Here is a 20,624-nt window from a genome sequence, read left to right as displayed (position 1 = left end):
GTGGAACTTAAGACTCCAAAACGTCTTGGCGAGAAACTCGCCAAAGTTCGCAGCTTCTCGTTCTCAAACTTGTCAAACTAATACTATTATTCGTAATGCAAAAATAGCAGCTTTACCTCTCAGAACGTTCTATTGTTCCCTGAACACTTTTTTGCGCTGCTCTAACAAGTCTGTTCTATCGATTATAGGGTGTCGCGGAACTATCGCTATTGAGAGAGAAAAAAAATGCAATCATTTGCGGAATGAAGCAAATGGCGGTAATGAGAGAGGAAATTTTTACGATAAAGGGGGGAAGGGTAATAAGCCGCGCCGAGGGATGGAACTTTAATTTTATAGTCGCCATTATCCACGAAGAGACAGGAAGGGATGTGCGGTATATTGTTCGCAATATTGATCTCCGTCGCGCGCTATATATCGGCGATTGGTATTAATGGCAGCCCGTCGCTCGGATGGATGAGCCAAAGTGCATACTTTATTTCGACCACTTCCGTTCGTGAAAATGAGCCAATATTTAATACGTTTCTCGGTACTTCTCATTTGCATAAATTATCGGATACTTTATTGGTAGGACGTAACCAGCGTTCATCGCCGCGCGGTTAAAATATATGCGCGTATACATTTTTAAACAGGCTATGATTCATGATTCCGCGTAAAAGAATTCTACGAGCGTACGTAGACGTATTTATTGAAAAGCTATTACTCGTGTAAATTTGTGTCGTCTAATTGGGAAATCGTTAACATTTCCATATAGTCAGTAATCATGTTCAACTTCCAATCCTGTGATAATTATTCGATATCCAGTGAATATCTGATACTTGGACATTTAATGCACACTTTTGACAATGTCCATCTTTAATGTCCATAATGGATTTCGTTCAAGATTAATGGCCTCCCCATGAAGCTGTGTAAATACGTTATACATTTTTTATATCAGATGCTTCTGTATTAATTTGCGCATAAATCACAAAATGCAGCAAAATTTCCAGTTAATTTTCACAGCAATAAAATCGCACAAACATTGTCGACGGCGTATTACACGTATTAAATTAAATGACAAGCGCGCACCTTTGTTCTTTTTATTATTCAACGACACATTTCCATATTCGCTCTTCGCTGGGCGGTAACATCTGTAAAAGTACATGAAAAAGTCTTAAAAAAAAAAAAAAAAAAAAAAAAAAGAAGCAAAAGCCTGCCTCGTAAAACGGGTCGCTGATACTTTAGACGATCGCGACGTAGTGTCACGCGATCGAGTTGTCTTACGGCGTATCATTGATCGCGGTAGAAGCAACGTTAGTGACTACTTGTATTTCTATTTTTACAGATCGTGAATTAATTACAAACTTCGGCTCGATACTTTGATGCTCGTTGGACATGAACATTCATAATATGAAAGAAGATACTTGTTACAAACATTGCAGCAGCGATTTCATCGGAACGACGGTACGCATATATGCATGTGTAGCGAGCATATAGATAATTTAAAAAGCGAAGAAAAAGTCGATGCTACGCGTGAGGAGGAAGAGAGAGAGGGTTTCTCCGATGACGAAGAGGTTTGCCTCTTGGCAACGAGTGCCGTGAGGTCGACCAATTAAGACTTTATGGGCAAGAAGGCGATGTAAACCGCGTGTGCGCCCTCGTTTTGCCCGTCGAGCAGTCGTTAAGAACGATTCTTTGTGGCTATGGAGTCGGTTTATCCGTTAGCGGCTCGGAATCGTTTCGTTTTCAGGCAGCGACGGAGAAACCGGACGTATAAGCGCGAACACGTGCGCATCGGGAACAAAGAGCCGATGCGTTTCCTTGATCTCCGGCTCGTTTCCTGTTACACGCTTCGGCAATTATCGTCGATCTATGATTACCGGAATTATTATCCGGTGTTTCGAACGGAGTACTCAGACGCTGTCGACGAGAGCTCTCGAGTCCGCTCCTTTTTCACGGCGAGGCGCCCTCGTGATGGAATTTTTCGGATGGAAAGTAAGTTTCGTTGTTAAGCGTTCTCCCTTAAATCCCCGCGTCGCGCGCACTCTACTCGCTTGTGTACGTACGCGGCCGCGACGCTCTCATTGTCATTCCGTGTTTTACCCGTCCCAGGGAAATAACTAATTCACTGCAATCGGGGGAGGCTGCAGCTGCGTCACTTTTACCTTGAAATCCGATCGGCGCGCTAGACATCGCCGGATACAGCGTCTCCTCCGCTTTCGCGAGGGTCGCTTAATGGCATCTGTTTAGCGGAGAGCTCTTTCCCGATCCGCTCGCGCGCGCGGATTCGTCGCGCTCGAGACATTCGAAAACAAGTGGAAAGCCCGGGGAAAAGAGCGAGCGCTTTTCCGCGGAGGACCGACCTTGAGCAAGGGTTTGAGCGCACCGGGACCGAGGACCGCATTCTTCGACGGAAGGCGGGGCGGCTTTCAGGGCGGCCTGTAAGTGGGGCTTGCATAAGTAATGACGGCGTCGCAACAGGAGCGCTGGCTGGGATTCCGTACGACAGGGTGAGTTTCCGCTTTCCGGACGACAGCTGCGACCGGGCTCACGGTGGCTCAGGCTAAGCCGATCGGCAAAATCCGGAACGACGTTCGCTCGTCGTTATATACTGTTTCCCGCGATACTGCCGCAGAATTCGCGTTCCACCTCGCGCGTCACTGGCTTTATCTCGGTAGCGAGCTGACGACTGTTTCAAGACTGCGCGACGATGATGAGTAACGACGGGGAACGCTCGGTTCGCAGCGAGCGGTACTTCTTTAACCCGCCCTTCTAGCATTGAAACGCTCCCCTGATAAATGACTGCGCCAAGTTAGCGAGTAACGTCCGTCATCCTTCGTCATACGAAGCATCCTGTAATAACGAGGAACGCCCGTGACGTTTCGAAAAAGCGACATGTAAAAGCACGATCATCGAAGCGGTAATTAACAGGGCAGGGAACGTCGAGTGGAAAGTGTAATGTTGCGTAGACATCTTGAGTGTTTTAAAGATGTTGGCGATTTCTTTTCTCGCAAAATTCATTTAACTGCCGGTCCCTCGAAACGCGTGCCTTGTAGGTATTCATTTAATTAAACGCTCATTATACACTTGATACGCCTCGCTTCTGCGTCGCGTCGAAAGCGAGTAATCGGATCGAGGCGACGCGGATCGAAAAACAAAAACGCTCGTGATCCAATTCCGATAAGATCGGCTAACGTTACCGTAACGAATTCACCACGAAATCGGACTCCAAAAGCGCACCGGTAATTTGCCACCATTGCCATCGGCCGGATACGATCCTGGGACCAGTCCTTTGACGAACGATACCACCATCGTGCGCGGAAGAATCGTTAATGTTATCGACTCGGCGTTTTTCGCCGATGCTTCTTCCGCCGAGTCACGCGATCATCGCCACGCGCGTGAGCCAACTACGCGTGCGTAACCAGGCACTAAATCATCGGACCTCGTCATTAATCACGGAAAGTGACCGGCGCGCTTGTTCGCCTCGCCCGCTCGTGATGGAAGCGAACCGCGCCGCGCCGCGCCGCGCCGTTACAAATTGTGTTACGCGAGATGCGCGAGAGATAATCGTGCGGCGCGTTCGAAACGAGCGCGATGCGGTCGCGCAGACTGGATCAGACTCGTCGCTTTATGACACGTCGTTTACGCGGCTGCCGTAGTGCATTTACGTTGCGATCGCCGGCGCACAAAGCTTAAAAGCGGGGCCCGGAAAATTAGGCTTGATGCAGAGCGGTTGAGGCAAGTGGGAGAGCGTTGATGGATAGATAGATATTCGTGATTCTATTCTGCTTTTTTGCCGCAGACATTCGTGTTCAAAAAATATTTAGTATTCTTCTACAACAAATCAATAATCTTGTATTTTTATTAAAATCTTAATATTTTTATTTTACTTTCGGAAATTTAAATTAAGCAGTTATGAATTTTGAAGGCCCGAAGAAGCGCTTAGAATCACATAGAGTTAATTGGAGATTTGAAACAAACAAGATTTCTTCTTGTTACTATGTGAAACTCGTTACGAAACTCTCCTTTCGGAGTGAATTACTTCAACAACGTCGACGTGAAGGCTCGATTACTTAAAGTTACCAGAGGAACGCGAGGCGTGAAAGCTTGTAGAGGAGTGCATCGAACACGTCTTATACATATGCGGCGAGAACCGGCAGTTAGGACGAAAGAAATCCCGAGAAAAAGAGGAAGAGCGGCGGAAAGACGGCGGAGTGGTGGGGCGAGCACGTAAAGAACTGTACGTTCGCATACATTAGTCCTGCGACCTCCGGGGTCATCCTCGCAATTTCGTGACGGTGGGAACCCGAACGAGGACGAGAGTCCTCTCTCTCTCTTTCCTCTTTTCGTCTTTGCACACGCACTTTCTTTCTCTCTTTCACTCCGGACGCTCTTTTCGGCGAGGCTCTCACAGAAGAAGACGCGTTTCGCTGAGAGGAGAGCATTCGCTAATGCTCCATTCCGCGCGATGAGTTATTAGCGGTTTCTCCGCACCCGGGAGAAAAAAATGTTATAATTGCTACGTCTACGGATTTGAGAAATTACTTTTGTACGCGCGGAGAGCAAATTGTGAAACGGAATCGTAATTTTCTACTTTACACTTCGCGCCTTTTTCTTCGAAGGTGGAAGCGTGAACACGCGGGATAAACCGTGAGAAAAATTTAATGCAAATTTTCGAGGCAGCGAGCCGGGCAAGTTTTATCGAGTTTAATATAAGGTGAAAACTATAAGATGATACCACTCACACATCACGCGATAAGCGCTCGTCGCGTGAGCATGGACGCTTTGTCTCCTTCGGGGCTGCCGCCATCGTGCGATCGGCGCTTGATGACGGTAAGTTGGTTAGCGTATACTTGAGTTATAACAGCCATAAATCGCTTCGCGCCATTGTGGATGAGCGCTCACGCTACATTTTCCCTCAAGTTTTCATCTTTTCACGAGCAACCACAATGCGACGGTATTTTTCAGCAACGGAATATAAACTCCTTCCTCGTCTTCTCTCTGTTTCTGCCCTTTCTCGCGCGGAATAGTTGCAAGGACGTTGCCAATGGCTCGTTTCCGCCTCCCTTTTACCAACTTCACGCGTAGCGGGCGCCGAGAAATCTCTTTCCTTTAAGAGGAGAGAGAAACGTCGGGAAAAAAAGGAAAAGGAAATCCTCCTAATCGAGGGATTCTCGATCAACGTCTCGCGCCGGAAGGGAATCATATTTTCCGCAAGAAAACGACCGTTTTACCTTTTTTTTTTCCCTTAGCCATCTTCCTCGGGCCGCTGCCATCGCCATCGTCGCCGCTGTTTCTCCCCGTTTCGCGGTATCCTCCCCCCTTTCGTCTCCCAGTATGAACGGAAAATCTTCTCGAACGCACAGACGTGTTTTTCCAGCGGTTTTCTTGCAGCACATCCTTGTGGCGGTGGCAGCGATTGTCGTCGGGATTCTACTCGGGATTGATAATGCGCGAGCGCTGCCGGTATCCGCCCGTCGATTATCGTCGAGGACAAATCCGTATGACGGAGGGTCCGAGACATTGGTATGGGTTGTGTGGTGAGGGGACAATGATAGAGAAAGCAATAAGAATCAGAAACGCACGGTTGTTGAAGCATATAAATTATTAACTATTATAAACTAATATACGAAAAGCCTTTTGATCTCAACTTTAGACTCTTCTCAGTTTGATAAGATATAAAGAAGGAAGGAAAACGATTAGATTACATGAAAAATATTAAAAATTATATCTAAAAACGATTTAAATCAAAAAAATTCTGCTCTAATATGTTACATCGCGCGGTATTATGCGTGTAGTGAGTGAATCTGTTCCTTGTCACACTAATGTTTTAATTTTAACCGCTTTTACATATTTCTTTTGTACATTTTTTATATGATTTAAATCTTTTCGAGAGAGGAAGAGAAAAAAAAGATGGGAAAGAAAGGGAGAGTGGATAGTATAGGAAGGGGGAGAAAAACGCTTGCGGTAGCAGCGAGCAGACGGAGACAATCATTTATACGGTCGGGAGGACGAAAGATTCCTTCGAAGGAAGAAGCGAAAAATGGCATCAAATGGATCCTCGCTGGGGATAATCGATAGATTCTTTCGGTCTGAGAATAGGTCGGCACTTTCCCGGAGATGCCTGGACAATGGCATGATGGACCAGTTGGGCTTAATTGCATTACGCCCAAAAATATTTCGATATTACTCGCTATTATTCGCAATTTGTTTCCGTAAATTGAATTCGGCATGATATAATGCTAAGAATTGGTATTAATACTTAAAATATTTTTATCAATTCATTAAAAATTATTTGTAAAAAAATCAAGTTACATTTTGTCAATCTAATAAAAAATTTTACAATTATCATTACGAGCAAAAAATATATATTTCAATTTGATACACAAAGTAAAAAATACGTAAAACTTCCCAAAATACTCTGTGACGTCAAGTGTCGAGAAAAACACTATGCTATGAAAATATTCAACATCAATTTTTCAACTAGCATCTATTCTTATTTCACCTTACACGTATTAGACTTTGGATTCGATATTGAAATAGTTCAAGCTTGTACGCGCGACTTTCTATAGAGAAGCTCTCTCTCGAAATACTTTTATAATCCCCGCATCGTGATCGATGTTCGGACGCGGCAAAAAATTGCGTTCCACAATTACGCGGATGTGACTTCGATTTTTAGGTTGCTTGTCTTCCGTGCAAAAAGCGTATCTGGGAGAAGCGAGCCGGTGGGATGAGCACATGTCGTGCGGTGCGACTGGAAGAAATACGCGGCGCGGCTCCGAAGAAAGAGTTCCGCGCGCGCGCTGGCAGAAGTGGGGTGGGCGGAACGACGGCCGGAGGAGCGGACGACGCCGAGGATGCAGAAGAAGTAGAAAGAGTACAAGACCTAGCGGATTCTGCGGAATACGATGACGAGGGAGCCGGAAGGGGGGGGGAGGGAGTCACGAGTGGTCGGGATTAAAAGTTCGCCGAACATCGGCGTGCCCGATCGCCGTGGTCGAGAGCTAATTAATTGCAGAAGCGGAGGACAGGGCGCTGTATGGCGGGGGAAAGGGGGAGGGGCAGGCAGGATAGGAAAGCGGCGGTGGAAGCGGGCAACCGGCGGTGAATGCTGAAGTTAGTCAATAGGACTAGGAGCCCGGTAGTCGGTTTACTTTTTGCGCGGACCTTCGCGACGTTGCCTCTCGTATCCTCTTGCTTGCCCCCCGCATCGTCTCTCTCTCTCTTTTTCTCTCTTTTTCTCCCTCCCTCTCTCTCTCTCTTTCTTGCTCCCTCTCTTTCTTTCTCTCTCTCTCTTTTGCCAGCATTCATCTGCTCCGAGGAGAGCTCTCCACCCCAGACTCCGTGGCTCCGACAATGGAGGACTCGCATTGTCTTCGTGGTTTATCGCTTCCTTCGATTGCCAAGTACACGCCGGCAAGTCCACCCGACCCTCATCCTCCTCCCGTGTGCCCGATGCTTCCGCTCTTATGCTTCGCCTCCCGACTTCTACCGACTTACTCCGCATGCCCTCGCTATGTCTTCCGTGTGGAACTTACGGCGGCCGTGTGTGCCGATGATTGCTCCTACATGCTTGGACCGCAGCCACGCGCGATCGGAGTCTGAGTTTTTCGACATTTTATTCAAGCGACGAGTACTCGAAGCTCGCGAGATGTCTATGTGATAAGTCGTTACATTTTTTGTTACTTGGTTACTTTTTTCGCGTGGGTTGCGCCGCAAAGAAAATGTCCGTGGGAAGAGGATATCTTTTCATTTAAATATTCAATGTTAAGTTTACTTAAATTCGAGATATTTTCTATTCGTTTGACATTCTATAATTGAGGGTAGATTTATTGAGGGACTTATTTGAATTATGATTCTAGCTATGACAAAAAAAGGAGACATATAAATTATGTGGTGCATGTATATATGATTTAGAAACCGTTGATGTTTCGCGTGTTAGCTATGGTTATTCTTTTACGCTCTAGTCTGGATGGTAGCCATACGCAGCTGGAGGCCGGCTTTTTCAATAGGCGGATCCCCATACATAAGCATTCATCATTCTTAGTAAAAACGAGGATTGATTGTATCTTGGGCAAAACGGCCACGAATGTCTTGGCATTATTGCCGCGTTATAATCAAATCAATTTTTCGTTATATCAAAACATCACGTCTTGAAATTATTTAGATTGAAATTTTTGTATATTTACGAATATGAACGTATATCTTTGGGAATCTCGTAAGAAGTCCATGATGGAGTTTTGAGCGGTTATGCAAATAAACGCTACATTAAAAGCATCGTATTAAGATACACATACCGCTTTCAAACGAAATTAAATTTCTTAAAATAGCCGCAACGCAACCTATGATTATCTGGCCAGACGGATCGTCCGTCCTATTATTTATATCTGTGATTAGCTTACAAAAGTTGTTTACAACAGCCGAATATACCAGACGTAACACACTTTTGAAAGTCGTTAACAAGGAACTCGGTTCAGCATTATTTTTTTTATTCTTCTTTCTCTCTCTCATCGGCCTATCGGCCTAATGAAGCATGTAGGGGGCGGTGTTTCACTTTTTATGAATCCACAGTGGAAGGATCGTTTTTGCGATGTCCCGAGGAGCGCAATATCGCAGCCGCGCGGATGGTCGCATGGTGCAATTTGTATTTTCGGCGTCGTAAACACGTCCGTCGCGTATCGCGAGTATCCTGGCGCGTATTTCAGGCCCCGTATATAAATCCGTTATTCAACACGCCATTAAGTGCTCGACCCGCTGGAAAGGAGAAGGAAGGAGCGGCGGCGGGCGGGGACGGGTAAGAGAGTGAGGACCGCAGTCGTAAATCGCAATTACGAAGCGGCGCGCTTCAGAATTTGTCGCGCGGGATCTAAGCGTTTCTGAGAGAGCGTGCGAGCGCACGCGATCGCGGCGGCGGACGTCCTGGACCACCGTCGAGAGCACAGTGCACGTCGTTTCTGATTAAAGTGGCAGACGTACTCCAAGTTACGCTCATACTTCTTGGAACAAGCCAGCTTCTTCGTTTGCATATTTCGCAAAATTTGCTATGTTTTGTACAACACTGATTTAATCGCTGATTTTACCGTTTACATTAATTACCTTGTTGATTATTCTATAGAGAAACTAAAGAAAATAGTAAATTATCGCAATATCATATATATACACTTTGCACTGCAATAAATATGGCTTTAATTAGTCTTGTAAAGCGGAGAGAACATCACGCAATGAGGATGGCATTGCGAGATTCCTGTATGACATTAAGTTCATTACAAGCTGTAAGTCGTTTATTCTGGCAAGTGTACGGCTGCGTGTCGCGAGGTAATTCGAAAGGAGACAAGGATGTCTCTACTCGTTCTCTTCCTACCGCCGCCAGACGGACCAGTGCGAAATCAATTACGCATAGCGCAAGATGCGAGGCCTACGAGCAATGACAAACATCCCCTTAGTGCACGTGCCATCATACGCCACGGCTCCGATCGGTTAAGCCGGATTATGTTCTCCCGTCTACGCGCGAACATGAAGAGAGGGAGAGAGAGAGAGAGAGAGAAAGAGAGAGTGAGAGAAGATGGAATGGGAGAATGGCAAGCAGACAGTTCTCCCTCGCAATCTTTCATTTCGCCGTCTGGAGACACTTTCTTGCAGATAGAAAACTTTGTATCAAAGAAGACTTCAAACATCCATCGCACTTGAAGTCGCGATGGATAGCGAACATCCTGTGAGAGCGACTTCACTTTTCGCTTTTATCCTCGTATCATAGCTTTCCTTTTCTCGCAATTCCAAGCATAATTTGCAAGTGTTATCTCAATGTTAATTTTATTCAATATCTATTGATTTGTTTGGAATGTTGCTGGGAAAAGAGTAAAACAAATATTAGAAGTACAGTTTATGAGTTAATTGTTTTTTATTAACTGCTCGAACAGTCGATTAACTCCTTTCGATCGTCCAATTTATCGAGAATCCATCTAAATTGTTCACCAGCTATCCGTCGAAGCCTCTCGATAAACATTTCAATTAGAAACGTATTAGGTCTCGGCACGCGAGAGCCACCCACGTGGAAGGATCCGCCCCCTGAGGGCAGTTCGCGGGCCAGTGCTTGTGTATTTTCGTGCCGTCTTTTGTACACAGAAAAGAAGAGCACGATGAGAGATCGGGAAGACGCTGAGGGACCACCCGCGAGCCAGCTTCCAGAATCGATAAGCTGAAGAAGGACTGAGGGACCCTCGGCTTCGTCGAATCCACCAAGTTCACGGGTCCATCCGTCTTTCCTCGTGGCCTCTCTCTCTCTCTCTCTCTCTCTCTCGTCTTCTTCGTTATTCTCCTTGCCAGTCTCGCTTCTCTCTTCGCGACCATTATCCTCTGCCCCCAACGGCTTTAGAAATCACGAGGAGCACGTGCCGACGTAAATCGTAATCCTTACGTGAGAGGAATCATCGTCCGCGCGTTGAAGGTACGCTTGATACGGACGCGTCACGACCTCGCGGCATAAATTAGTGTTTCGCAAAAAAATTTGCACTGCGAGACGCGGTGTGAAATTCATCGCCGTTATCGGTGTCGAGGAAACGTTAGAATTAGTTATCGCGAAATATTCACGATGGATCCTTTTAATTCCACATTAATATGCATTTCTGCTGCGCGTATATTAAATACACGGTATTATACATACCAGATATTTTCTGTCATCAGATTACAAATATATATTTTACGATTCATGCAACGTTAAATGCGCACAACTTCTATAAAAGCAATTTCAAACGTAAATTTTATTAATGTGACGTACATATATATGTATATAAATTTCTGTTTTACTTGGCAGCATGGGATATTCAACATTGCTCGGAGGCGAAGCATAGCGAGTGAGTCTATTTTAGCATAACTGGTTTATACTTAGATCCTCTCATAGGTTACTGCATACCTTGAAGAGTTCCCTCGTAGTTACAGGTTTAAGCGAACTTCGCGGTCTTAGGTACTTGCCGTGTATTCTGGATGATGACGTAGAAGTCGTTGAGGTCGTTGATACTAGGGAGAGATATCGGGGCGACACGCTTGAGCGATTGTATTGTAGCAACCACCCGGCGAAGGCGCCGAGAGAAGTGAAGGGATGGATGCAAGGATAATGAAAATCGTTTCGTGAGGATCAAGGATTTTCACAAGAAGTCAGTGATTTTATATTCGTGACAAAAACATCTTTTTCTTTCAAGTAACAGATATATTCTACTTGTTGCCTTTAAATTTTGATATAATGCATGAATTATTCAGCAAAATTATTTTATGTATAGTTACTTCGGACGATTTTAGATCTTTTTCTGTATTTCTTGTCTAAAGGTACGTTAGCAATTTTTATAAACCTTTCTTTCACCTTTTAAAGAGAGAGAAGAATTGCTTATACCACTGTTCCGTACAACGACACATGTATTATACATGCAACTACCTTTATAAAAGGGATATTGCGAGATATCAAGAAATATGGAATTTCACATCCAATAACAAAGATAGTCGTGAATGCAAATAGAACTCGTGGATATTTGAGGAGAAGAAAGGGCTCTCTCGCGGATTTCTTTCTTTAGGATTCATTTCGCGTTGCTCGGCCATTTCGACGCGATTCTTTTCTTAGGTTTCGCCAATTCAAATAATTCATATATCGCGATTATACCGGAGCGCCCTTTCGTGCTCGGTGGAAGTCGTAAAATGATACGTTTGCCTAGGGACGAATATATATTTCGAATTCTTGCGCGCGTTTATGATCCCGGGAGAAAGCTGTGCTGAGCCGAAAGAAAGACAGTACAAGCGAGAGGGTGGCTTACTCGCAAGGAGGGATAGTCAAAGGGAAGGCAAATCGTGAGGGACATTCGTGTGCGGCGCAGCCGACGATGACGTCCGAGTCGCGTGGTTAAAGCGACTCCTATCGATCGCACCATTTGATATTCCGCGTTGAAACTCGGTTAAATATTTGACATACCGAGAATGAGGGTGGCTCGTAATATGTACTGAGCAAACGGCGGCTCGGCTCGGTAATCTGCAGCGTCAATGTAATATCCACGAGATTCGACTTGACATGGAGTTACCGCGGCATCAGAGTTTTCAGAAGCCATGCCAACAATGCGTCGAGTGTGCATGCTTGCCAAGAGTTCGCGAATTTATGCACGCCGGATCGTTAAATTTAAACATCTTTCGCGCGAATTAATTATAATAAATAATTCTGCGCATTAAATTGAAGCAGTTTTGCCCTCAAAGGTAAGAAGGAAAAAGTACAGTGGCGTGTTGAGAGACGTATATTGAATCAGGTAGTTTTGAGATTAAAAAAAGTCACGCGAATGGCACACGTTAAAGTTCAGGTTGCTTTTATATAAAGACGTTTCTCGACAACTTCCAGGTGCAGTCGGGATCTTTGCTTGAGGTATATTTAGAAGCGTGAAATATGTATGGTTCGCGAGTAATGGAATATACTACGGGAGTATACCACTAACCGTGTATTTCAGTCTGCGAAGACGACGCTTTACAGTGACACCACCGTATGAATTAACAAACACCCTCCGCCACGTCGCAAGCTCACAAGAAGTTAAATGCGACAGTAGCGATATGCCGGTCCCTGTAATCTCCTTCACACGCACTATAATTCGCATTTATGTCCTTTTCCGGGCATATATGTCTTAGTTATGTTAGTCCTTGTCTTCTGCATTCGGTAACATCGTGAGGAAGTAGCGAAATCTTATAAGCTTATAAATAAAATGGTTACTCATCCGAATTACTCATCTGAGACACATTTTTCAAATATAAACTATAAAAAGATAAATATATAAGGAAGATTAGTATGTAAATATGGAAATGAATGTAGAACTAATTTGCAATTATACATATAAATTTAATACTAGATTTTACTCGTGGTTTCGTGAAGTAGAATTGTTGTTTTGTGAGATATGTGTTATTTAAATTATGTATAATGTATTATTCGCGCGGAATTAATCGCGCTAGATTAAAGTTTTGATATATTCACTCCGCGTTCAAGAAGGAAAATCTAAGATTAAAATTTAGAAGTGACAAACACAAGTGTTACATGCCGCGATTGTATTGTCAGACATGTATAAAGGTATACAAATATTTATTAAATCTTGCTGCTATTTATTGATTTGATTTAGGTTGAGGGACTTTGTACGCGGCATCGTGCGTTGTATATCTTTCTCGGAAAAAGACGAGGGATGGGAAACACAGATTGTAGCCACTGCACTGTCGACGGCAAATTATCTTTACGACTGCTCGAGCAATTTCGAAAACAGCGAAGATCTATTCTTTCATTAGTATGCATTACGCTCTGTAGAGCAATCATAAAAAAGATCTTGCATCTCTTGCGAAAATCTGCATCAAAGACGATGCATTCGGAATTAATTCAGTCAATCGTACCGTTTAAGCTTTACTTCACCGTTCAAATATTTTATTCCGTCTCTGCCACTTATTTTGCGAAAGCTTTTATCATGAAACAGACTCTCGTTCTGTCCAATTATCGTTCTAGCAAAGTGACGTTAATTTCCTTTAGCATGTATAAAATATAACGGTCGCATGACGCGGAATCGACTTAAACGAAACGAGGTAAAATTACACGTCGTTTCATCTTATCAATTATTTATATTTAGTAGCAATAATAAAGTAGTAGAGAAGATTTCAAGGGAAATTTCAGCTATAATTGATTCTTGGGTAAAATGATTAATTAGCATATTTCTCTTTTTCAATTATAATTTCTATTTTGCATTTGCGGCATTATTTTTAAACAATATTATTCCGAAATATATACTTCTACTAATTTATATTTCGAAAATAATAGATATAGCAAAGCGTGAGAGAATATTCATGTCGTGAACACACCGACGAAGAAAAGTGCCATCGTGGAGTTTTTTTTTTTTTTTTTTTTTTTTAAGCCGACGCTTTGCGTAGGCGACCGTAATTCTTCCCCGGCGATATTTGACTCGGCGTTTTTCCGCGCTGCGGGTGCTAACCCATCGTCCAAATCGCCCGCTGGATGGTTCCGTTTGGCGCCCAAGGCGAATCCGATTTAACCTCGTGTCGCGCGTTCGAAGAATCCGAGCGAGCGCCGGGGATAACGGCCGGGGGCATGCAGGATTGCTCGGCGGGCGCCAAAACGCCAGTACTACGATGATCTCTGCTGTAAAATCCTCCCGTTTGTTCTCCCCTCCTGCCGCTCGCTATATCAACCGCTGTAAACCACCACGACATGACGCACCGCGCTGCCGCTAGATGAGTATTTGATCACGAACAACGCGGCTCTCTAATGAAGACTCGCCACCCCATTGTCACCGCGGTATCTCCATTATTTTTGCGCCGTTATTAAAAATCTACCGTAGACTGTTGGAGCGAGACAAAGAATTCGACAGGCATTGTCCCCTCGTCGTCCGCCGTTTTTTGTTCGCCACGCTAAATGTCAATGAAACTCTCCGTCTCTTCCTGCGCCACGCTCCGTCTTCGTCAGCGTTCCTTCGTCTTTCGCGAGGGAGCGAGGAAGCTGGAGAGGCATCCCGATCGGCGATCTCTTTGTCGTTTTCGTTGTTCTTGTCGTCGGTGTCGTTCTGCAGAACGCTTGGGGAAAGTCTCGGGCTTATGTTTCGTCGGGAGAAATCAATCGTACGGCGGCGTGGGGGAAGAGATGCAACCCTCGCAGCGTCTCCACCCACGCGATGACACTGATTTTTCCAACTATTCGGGCTCTCTCGGTCTTGTGCTGAAGTTACGATAAGACAGAATTGTTGAAGCGCGAAGTATTATATATATTATATATATTCGCCGAGATGTCGGTGTTTTTGTATCGGCTGGATTCTACTTCTGTCTCTAGGGTCCAAAATCTTGGGGTTTATTGATAAACAATGGTTGGAATTCTCCCTTAGTTGCAGCTTAAGTGGTCAAAGTGGTATTTTAAGCTGTATTCTTTTATATAAAAAATCAATAATGAGCATCTAAAAATTTTATGATATGTAACAAGTATATTTTTATTCGAATAATTTAGATTTAAAATGATCGCAATTATTTAAACTTTCAAATCATTAGAATAATTTGTCTTTAATAGATTTTTCTTTGTTAGAGCTGTTTGTATATCTGCGATTGAAACGCAAACAAGCAATCGATGTATATTTCATTCAACTTAACACGCGGTAATTAGTTTTCTCGTGTCGTTAACACGCGACGCGGCATTTAATACAATTTATAGTCAGTAAAATGCCGACGAACCGGAATTTTATTCGCGGGAAGGGTCGGCCCGATAAATTTGGCATGAAATTTCAAACTACCTCTAAAACGATTACGCGGTTCGCCCTCCAGGAGCCTGTCCAAATTTTGAAGCACGACCGGTCGTGCGCGGACCGTACGTCACGCTTGATAAAGATCTGAAGCCGATCGATTTTGACAGACGCGAGACCGCGCGCGCACCGCCGCGCAATCGCTAGCCCGTGAGTGACTTCTGTTGGGGAAAAGGGTGTCGCGATCTCGTCGGAGGATTATTAAATCGGGCAGCGTTATCATGACGGCGAGCGACGGAGTGCCGTAGATATGTGCGGACGGGTCAGGATGAACGAGACGCGGGATAGAAGGCGGCGCGGAACGAAAGCGCGGAGCGACAGGCAGGAAACGAAGGATAGGACGAGGCAGATAAAGAGGGACGCCAGCAGACAAGAGGCGGGAGGAGAGGCAGGACCGACCGGGCAGGATTGCTCTATGGGGTGGTTTCGGGGCATGGATACCCGGGTTCTCTACGGCCGCGGTAATGGTTATAGCACCATCGCGTGCAATCCCATTAGCACCGATGCAATTTACCCGATCTATCACACCCTATTAAGCGGTGCGCTTTCCACCTCTCCCCCGCGGCCGGGCGCTCGATCGCTTAACGCTCGTTTTAATCGAGTTTGCGCAACCGTGCCTGCGCGCCCGCTGCCCGGGCTCCTCTCTTGGCGGAGCCGGGGCGGACGGTGTTTTTCGAGTCGCGCGAAACCCCGCCGCCGACGTCGATCCGCGCGCGGACGCGACCGGATATAAATAGAGGGTATTCGCAGTCAGCGAAACTGAAGGTTTTCCGATAATTGAACGAGCCGAGATAAAGTTATTTCCCGACGCGGGCGCACATCCGGTATCTCGCCGTTGCGCTAAACTCGCGACTCTATGTTCTAATTGTAACGATGCGGAGGATCTTTGTCTCACGACACGGGATGAGATCGTAGATGCTTTGGTTAACCGCTACGGAATTTGATCCGCTAATGTACAATGCGGCCGTGCTATTGGTGTAAGCGTTATCGCGAGAACACTCGAGGGACGTGCTCGCAATTATGGGATGGAAGCGCGTCGATATATGGAATCATGCGGCCAGGAAGCCCTCGAACGGGCTTCGAAGAGCCGATCGTTGAACGATGTTCAATCGATCGATCTGACGACTATATATGTGCATTCCGCAGAAATTATTATTAGATTTAATTATTACGAAGTTATTAAATTACGCGCGTAAATATTATGAGAAATAAATTTTATGCTCTTTATCATGCCGGAATGCAAACAGCTACTTAAGAGCAACTAGAGAGGTGTTAAAACGTTATTGACAATACAGCGCTTCAAGGATAAACTTCGAAGAGTGGATTGGAAACAGGGCGGATGTTATTTGAAAAATAATCCCCTGCCACTTTGTACCACCGGCTGTTGAAGTGAGGAAGGTGTGGGTAGGCTCTCTTCGACGTCAGGGATATACAAAAGGGGGTGTAACTCGGGACGCCTCCTTGCAAGGGTCGTAACGTCAGCTGGGTTCTGAGTGAGTTGCGACGATTTCGGCGCAGGTCGCTGCCGTCGATTCCGACGAAACTAGCGACCAGCTGTCGCTACCCCCAACGCATGGCTCTTCGTTTTATTCTCAAGTTCTCGCGACAGGCATCATCCGCCTCTTAGCTTCTTGCCTGCTCGCTCTCGCGGAAGCGGCCGCTCGAAAGGGAAGTGATTGGTATCCATCATAACCGCGGCGCGTTTTGAACCAGCTGAAAGCACTTAAAGGAGGAAGTTTTTGATTTGAAAAAAATTGATAGAAAAAGTTTGAATATTCTGTCACATCTGGTCTTCTTCGATATTTCAATTTAATATTGTTATTACATAAAATATACGATGTGTAATTCCGATACAAATTTGTAGTCACTGAAAAAAGAATTTCAGTGAAATTGCACTTCACGTAGTACGCGTAACTGTAATTCCTAGTTTACATGGTAGAAACAGCTGTCGGAACTTTCATCTTACAAATACTACCCACTCGGGAGATCATCCCTTTACGATACCCTCTCCGGAAAGACGGCGAGGCGACGCACGTACCCGGAATACGAATGTTCGGTCCAACGCGCGGAAATTCGACAAATCCGTGCACGAACTCGGTCGTTTACGCGTCCACTTAAATCGAGACACGGGAATCCGTTACTGTAGCGCGCATTTCGCACCACGGGAAAGGTATTTTCGGTGTCGATAAGGGTGACGAGAGAAGGGGAGGAGGGAGGCAGGCGGAGCGTGGGAGACGAGGGGCTTGCTGATCCACGGGATCCCAAAAGCATCGACGACGCCTGTAATCATCTCGTTACAGCGGCATTGTGCGGGTAGGAGCTGCACGGATATGGCGCACTCCCGTAAAACCTCGCCCCCTTCCGCCGCTACTCCTCTCGCGCCTGAAGCACCGTCGATGATTACATGGACCGCGTGGATTGAACCCGCGGTGTATGGCGTCCTAATCAGTTGCTGCATTGTGAAATGCAAAATTACAAGAGACCGGGGATAGCGCGACGACGATGACGAGTGACGCCCGACGCGATAGAACTCGGGAATTAATTAGTGCCGAAATAATACGTTCTTCTCGCCAATAATATTGCAGTTCGCGAATATTTGTACCGAATAATTATACCGTCCGTACAGGCGGTACTTATTTCTGTAAAATAATGCAGGATGATAAATAGGCTTTTCCAAAGCAAGCTTACGGACGGTGATTTATTTCGGCGTCTCATTGTTGTAATATCTTAGCCTAGCTTAAGTCTATCAATATTTTCAGGGACGGTTTTAATCACTCTTAAATCGCAGCGACAAGCTTGTGTAATTTGAGAATATATATGATCTCATTAATATTGATATTCACGTATCTCATATCGTAATTAGTGCGCTAGTCCACTCTTTATGCTCGACATTAATGCAATTGCGTATCGTTTAAGCACTTAATCTCTGTATCCTAATCTTGGGGGACGCGAAAGCGCGATTGAAATAAAAGAGTAGGTGTTCTCCCTCGTGCACCCGGGCACGATCGGCAGCGGAGAGTCTATCTCCCGACAATCAAGCCCGACGGCGAGCTCTATTCTTCCCGGAGGGTGAAACGATCGGCGGATGAAAGGAAACGCTGGCCGATCGGTGCGGCCGGTGCGTAAGCTATGCTATTAAGGGCGGCAAGTGGGTGCATCTGTCTGGGCAAACCTGGGCTTAGTTCCAAAATCCCACTGCAAATAGAGATTCTGGTTACTCAGAATGGCATCTCCAGCTCGGCAACCCCGTTCTCTCTCTCATTCTCTCTCTGTCTTGCCCTTTCGTCCGCCTTCGCTTCGCTTACAGGATACCTACTCACTGTCGAATCGAGAACATGTAAGGCTGATACGTTCAGCTTTAGCTTGCAATATTACCTCGAGTGCTGGAAGCAAGCGCTTACATTTCGAGGCCGGGCGCTCCACGCCGTGGAATCGCCACGGCGGAAGGGGAACCGGATCTGCGAGTCGCGGATATTCTGCGAGCGTCGCTCGTTTGTGTATTGGTCGGTAGTAAACCGATAACGCGAAGAAGCAGCAGATTGCAGAAACCGATTCTCGGACGTCGGAGCGATTATCCGCTGCGACGCGACGCTGCGCCGGCGACTCTGTCGAGATAATGTCCGGAGAGTAATGCGCGCTTGTGGCAACGACGAGCAAAGTGCTGATAAAATGTATACATCTGTAAAGTAAGTGACTGGGCGTCTTCTTAACAAGGCCCACGTTCCATTATGCGATCGCAATCCCGCGACTGCGGAAACGCATTCGTACGCCATTAATGAAAGAGCGTGAAAGCCCTTGCGATAATATCACGCGCAATGACCGTTTTAAAATGCGGGTGAGATTTCAGCGGACTCAAGTCGGAGGGATGCAGTCATACCTTATCGCTGCGCCAGGGTCTGCGTGCTTATCAGAAACACCTCGCGTAAACTCGTGTCTGATGACCTCACCCGATAGCGCACCTCGCTTCATCCTTTGGTTAATCATCCTCTTGCGTTTCGGTGTATCCTTTACAACGACAGAATCGATGTTAAACCAAGCGAAACTGTTATCTTTTCTTATCGTTAATATTGCTGTACCGCTTATCAAAAACATTTCACGCAGGCTTCCGTGCGTTTATATGATTTTATAATTACCTGTTTATCTTGATTATTTAATTTTATGGTTTTTATATCAATCTAGAATTGCACAATGTGTTTCCAGCCTTACGATAAATTATTTTGACCGACCTCGACTGTTTGCAAGGTCTTGACAAAATCAACGCAACCTTAAGTAATATTGATGCGACGTTATGGGGTAAAGAAACATTAAGCTCACGTGTTTCGATCGCTAAAGCGATTTTCTCCCTTCTACGTAGGAAGGGTCGAACGCAAAGATGTTATTCTTCTTTCTTAACTCATACATATTTCTTCACTGAAACGTCCCCTCCGCGGTCCTACCTCGAATTACAAATCATCTTGCGCGATAATGCCAGGGGAATCCCCCTATTCTTAGAAAACTCTAAGCCTCGCGGATCTTGAGTTAAGTATACAATCATCGTGTCGTGACAGATTTCTTTGTTATTTTTAGACAGAAGGGTATTTGCGGTGTTAAAATATTTTATTCGACCATGTATAACTTTAATTCTTTTTTTCTCTACAGTTTTATACAAATTTTATTATCTGAACCTGATTCCGGACATTTTGTCGAGAATTCAACTTAGTATCGTTGTACAGCGATCACGTACAATACATGTATATAAATCACTTGGAGAACTCTATCTCGAACTTGGAAATCGCGTCATTAGGGTTCATCGGTGGTAGGTGAGATCGTCGTTAAGCCCATCGACGATAAGTACAGATGCTCCGAGATCTCGTAGATTCCGCCTCCTCCACCTTTTCTACTATGCTCTTCTGCCCCACCTTGAATTTCTCTCCCCGTCTCTCTCTCTCTCCCTCCTTCTCTCTCCCTCTCCCACTTCTCTCTTCCGCGAGTTTAATTAGGCCCCGCTTCGAGATATCGCAGGATCAGCAGCTCGTTAGCATGTTTTAATTGGCGGCTGTCAGAGAGATCCCTCCTTACGATAAGCGCCTCCTAACCAGTCCGCTGTTCGGTGACAACACTTTATATGTACTCGGATACTACTTACTCGCGAAGACATCGCAGTCGGAAAGGAGAGGGCGGAAAGGTGAACTTAGAAAGGATCGGTCTTTAGGTGACTTTTTCTCCGTTTAATTCCGCTAGACGAGACCAGTCGCACGTTTCGCAAGATATGTTTTTATATATCCGTGTTTATAATGATGACTAAGCTGGATAGAAATCTGACCGGCAGAAGATCAACAAAGTATCTCGGTTTGATTGCCAGTATTGATCCTTTCA

The 20,624-nt window shown here is 45.3% G+C and overlaps 1 protein-coding gene across 6 annotated transcripts in view; it reads left to right on the top strand.

Annotated features, from left to right (window-relative positions):
- Nucleotides 1-20,624, top strand: part of LOC136998542 (uncharacterized) — a 236,027-nt gene that overhangs the window by 183,609 nt on the left and 31,794 nt on the right. For 2 of the 6 annotated variants that reach the window (XR_010889118.1, XR_010889117.1), the window contains exon 8: nucleotides 1,322-1,440. The exons of 3 other annotated variants lie outside the window; for them this stretch is intronic. The gene's annotated coding sequence lies outside the window, so the exon portion shown is untranslated. Of the gene's footprint in view, nucleotides 1-1,321; nucleotides 3,430-20,624 lie in introns of those variants that run through there. One more of the 6 variants, XR_010889115.1, reaches the window with a different exon arrangement.

This window comes from Linepithema humile, chromosome 3 (assembly GCF_040581485.1).
Source record: "Linepithema humile isolate Giens D197 chromosome 3, Lhum_UNIL_v1.0, whole genome shotgun sequence".
Taxonomy (NCBI): domain Eukaryota; kingdom Metazoa; phylum Arthropoda; class Insecta; order Hymenoptera; family Formicidae; genus Linepithema; species Linepithema humile.
Note: the sequence above shows the minus strand (reverse complement) of the source record. Positions and strands in the feature narration are given on the sequence as shown.